The following is a 5214-nucleotide window of genomic DNA, read 5'->3' on the forward strand; positions in this document are numbered from 1 at the left end:
CGTATACAGGTAACATTAGGTTTGGCAGATATATACAGTTGTGTGTCATCAGTGTAACAGTGGAATTGAATACCATGCTTAAGGATTACTGTACCCAGTGGCAGCATGTAGAGCGTGAATAATACAGGGCCAAGCACTGACCCTTGTGGAACACCATATTTAACTAAATTATGATTAGAGGATTTATTATTCAGATAAACAGATTGATTATGGTCAGATAAATAGGATCTAAATCAAGAGAGGGCAGATCCTATTATTCCTACCAGATTTTCCAGCCAATCAAGAAGCATCACATGATCTATGGTGTCAAGCAGCACCGGAATAGAGATATAGCCCTTATCAAGTGAAAGGAGTAAGTCATTAGTTACTCGTGTTAGAGTTGTTTCTATGCTGTGATTTGGTCTAAATCCAAAAATGTCATGAATGTCATTGTTTTGTAGGTAAGAGCACAACTGCTGTGACACAACGTTTTCTAGAATCTTAGCAATAAAAAGGAGGTTTGATATTGGCCTGTAGTTTGCGAGCGCAAGAGTGGCAAGATTAGGTTTTTTAATAATTGATTTGATTACTGCTAGTTTCAGAGGTTTAGGTACATATCCAATGTTGAGGGATGAGTTTATTATTGTGAGCAATGGTCTAATTAATTTAGGTAAGATTTGTTTAAATAATTGTGCTGGTATTGGATCCAGTATGCATGAAAATGATTTAGATGAGCTAATTAAACCTAGTCATTTTCATTGACAGAATTGAAGTAGTCTAAGTGCACCTCAGACCTGGCGGGGGTTCAACTACAGGAGCCGATGTGACTTTGGACTGATTTTGGATTTTGAGGCGAATGCAATCAATTTAATCATTAAAAAACCTCATAAAGTCATTACTACAGAAATCAGATGGGACAATGGAGTTTATTTCCTTTTTGTTGCCAATTAGATTTGATACAGTGCTAAAAAGGAATCTAGGGTTGTCTTTGTTGTTTTCTATAAGAGAAGAGATGTACTGTGATTTGGCTTTAGATAAGGCATGTTTGTAGTCTGAGGCTGTGCTGCCATGCAATTCGGAAACATTCTAGTTTTGTGTGTTTTCATTTACGTTCATGGTTATGAGCAGCCAGTTTTAAGGCATGCCTGCTGTCACTGTCACTAAAAGCCTTTTCTCTCTAAATTGTTTGGTCTTGACTGGTGTAATACTATCTAGGTTTGTACACAGTAAACTTTGTAGGTTTTTTGAGCTCAAGGTCATTAGGATGAGTTTGAAAATAAATGGTGGTAAGGTCTGGAAGGCTATTGATAAAATCACTAACTGTTGAGGATGTTATAGTGTGCTTTCTAATGCAGCATGGCTGTGGACAGATATCAAAGTTTAATGCAATTTCATATATGATTAGATGGTGATCAGAGGTGGTCTCGTGTAGCAAAAGATTGGATAGATTCTTTATCTCAATGCCCCGTGTCAACACTAGGTCTAATGTGTGTTTGCATTGATGAGTGGGCCCAGTAACATACTGAATGAACCCTAACACATCTAAATTTTGAATCCAAATGATTTAAATGCAATTTTAAGTGGATTATGATACTTCTCAAAGTGAATATTTAAATCACCAACAATTAAGGCCTTTTCTGAAACAATAACTTCACATGAGAAAAACATCAGCAAATTCACAAAGAATTCTGTATAAGGGCCAGGAGGATGATAGATTGTAATGAGCATAAAAGAGTCCCTCCTTTTTGATGCAGTAACTTTAAGAGTAAGCACTTCAAAGGATTTAGTGTCATAACCAGGTTTTTATGCTGTGTCTATGATAGGGTTGTACACCCTTTGTACACCACTACAACAACCAGATGTTCGTGGGCAACTGTAATAGCTGAAGCCAGGGGGAGTGGACTCATTTAGGGCAATGTATTCATTAGGTTTAGCCCATGTTTCGCAGAGACATAATGCATACATTTTGTTATCAGTAATAATATCACTGACAATGAGTGCTTTAGATGCTACAGATCGTATATTTAAAAGCCCTAATTTAATGCTGGAAGTGCTGAAATATTGCGTTCACTGCAGTGCCTTGGTGTTAATTCTAATGAGGCTGTTAAATCTGATTTTTGGGCGTCTGTGACAATAAGCTTTGCGGGAAACAGACAGAGTCTCAATGCTGAAGAATTTATTAGTGTTAATCAGTGTGGGTGTTATGGACATGCTACTCATCATACTAACAGCAGAGAGATGGTGAGGTTGAACATTAGGAACTTTAATATTACTTACCTGCTCGCTATCCAATCCATCTACCTGACTGATGTGACTGGGAAGGACCAGTCAGTCCCGGCGCAGAACCACTTCAATGATCTCAGAGCGAACTACGGATCATAGGCGGTTCAGATGAAGCCCTTGGATTTAATTGTACCACCTCATTTGTTGCTGTTATCAGAAACTTTTGAATATTGCCCCGAAAAGTATTAAGTATTGGACGAAAACACCCTTCTAAACATAAAAGGCACATTGCTGTAGTATGATATGATGACTGTGTTATTAATTTCTTATAAGAAATTGTGACTTTCCGAGAGTATTTTAAATACCCAAACTTTAGCTCGTCTCAGAGACATTTCCTCCACACAAGCCAGATCGGAATTTGAGATTAGCATCCAGAACAGGCTCATAAAACCTCACTCCAGGATGTTTACGACCCAAGGTCCCAGGGTCAAGAGGAGAATCTCAGCAAAATGCAGAGAGACACACAGACTCAAATTTGATTAAAACTGTTCTCTCACACATTTGGAAGGTTGTTAAACAAAACAATCACAAACCTTAATTCCCATTGGTTTAAAACAATTTGAAGTTACATATGTGCATAGCATTTTGAAATTAATCCCATTTTAACAATCAAAATAGGTGGAACTAATTTACATGTGTTTAAAGTCATTTTTTGTTTTATATGAATTTACGTAGAACCAAGGTAGCCACATACTATGTGTTTAGTTGGTTAATAATTATGTAGAACATGGTTTTCTTAATGATATTACTTTGTGTTAACATATAATCTTTTATATTGCAAAGTATGATCCAGAAACCTGGGATATTCACTCACCAGGGATGGTCAAGCCTTTGTCTTGTCAAGTGTCATAAATTCTATGTGATGCCACTACCAAGGTACAGGAAACAGCCAATCAGGAGCAAGAAAAGCTCCAATTCTCCCTCATTGAGGACGAATCAGGTATTCGGGGCGGGTTTTCTAAACTCTGGTTAAAAACCTGTGGCGCTAAATGACACAGGCTTTTAGGCTTCTTCCCCTTTTCGCTGTATATATCGCTGTAATCCATTTCATTATATGAATGTCTAATTAATATTCATTATTTGATATTACAATTAATAAACTAGTTGTGTGATAAAACCAATACTTGGTTATTTGTTTGTGTGTGCACCTTTCTTGTATGGAATTATAATTTCTAGTTCAGATTCCATTTCAGAGTCAAGAACCCATGGCGGGTCAATGAGCATAATTCATTAATAATAGTTAATTCTAGCTAATTCTGCTGTATAATATGTGAAGATGGCCTTCTTGTATAAGCTAAATTTAAGACAGATAAGGACACTACATATTAGTTAATTGCTCCCAAACATGGAGATTAGCAGAATGAATTAAATAATTAATTATTAGTAAAATAATAATTAATTATCATTGACTCCGATATGTAGTGCTTATGCCACCGCAACGTGTGCATTCTATTTCCACTACATTGCAGTGTCAGTTATAAAATCATAAACTGAAGCATTAATTTACATTCAAGGGAGTAATTAATATGTATCTAAATGGGTACTCTACGTCAGGGTAAATATGTTGTGTGTAATCATGGTGGTATAAACAACAAACGCAGTGTGGGAATTTTTTAAGATTACTAGATTACTTTTTTAAAATTAATTGATTACATCTGAGAAAGTTTAGCTGGGATAAAATATAAAATATTTTATGCTAACATGAAATAATATCATGCAGAATATATATATATATATATATATATGTATATATATATATATATATATATATCAAAAACACTGGTGATTCATGATTAAAATATCATTTTAAACACACAAATTCTGTTTATCATAGAGAAAGGTTCTTTTGCAACAGATCATATTCTGTACACATTGTGATGAGTTATTTGGCGATGCGAATTATTTAAAATTTAATCATGTTGTTTTAAGAATCTTTGGATTTAGCTGGGCCAGCAGAGCCTAATATTCTGTATTGGGGAGGCTCTCTCTCTCTCTCTCTCCCTTTCTCTCTGTGTGTGTTACTTTGTGTTGGGTGTACTCTTGATCTGCAGAGATGTGCTTGAAAAAACGTAAGTTTGAGAATATTAAATTAATCCTTATGTCTTCTCACTACACCTCCTCTAACTGTCCTCTGTACAGAACACTGCTCCTAGTGGTCCTGACAGTATGTACAATGTTCTTCAAAGAGTTTAATTCAGGAACTATGAGGAGTGTCTGCAATTTTTGGATGAGTTGTATATTTTCCTGTTAATATTTATGCTAACAAGTTGTCTTCTTGTTTTAAATACAGATCTGTAACATAAAAAATTTTGTAGAATGTTAAATACCTGCTGTACTCTTCTGTGTAATGTGACCTGGGTAAAATATAAAACTTACATTTGAGTAAGTGAGTACTTATGACATGTGTGTGGTGGTATGTTCAGTTTTAAGATAAGATAATTCTTTATTAGTCCCATAGTGGGGAAATGCAAAAAATCCTCCTGTGTGTGAAACATGTTCTAGAAGATGATGGAATCCTTTTTTTCATATATTTTTCAGTGTTAAAAATCTGTGTGTATTGTGTGAACTCTACGATGGAGTTTTAGGGCCATGGTATTGAAAATAAAAAGATTCAGAGAATAAAGTCAGAATATTTTGAGAAACACTGTTTTCCCACCAGAAAAAGGAGTGAGAATCACTGCTCCAGCTGATAAATGGCATTGAGCACAGTGCCCTTAAACACAAGTGAATCTGTTTCCCAGCATCCTGTTAATTCCCTGGTTTTCTCTTGAGATCTTTACAGTAGCTGAACTAACTAATGTTAAGGGCGTATTCTTCTGCGCACTGTAGATTCACAGAAGAGCATGAATTTGCAGAAGTATAAATTAAGCATTGTAGATCACATGTTTCCTGTGGGAGGGAGGTGTTATTACTGTTCTCTGCAGCTTAAAGACAAGTAAATCATAGGCAGAT

This window comes from Hoplias malabaricus, chromosome 2 (assembly GCF_029633855.1).
Source record: "Hoplias malabaricus isolate fHopMal1 chromosome 2, fHopMal1.hap1, whole genome shotgun sequence".
Lineage (NCBI taxonomy): Eukaryota > Metazoa > Chordata > Actinopteri > Characiformes > Erythrinidae > Hoplias > Hoplias malabaricus.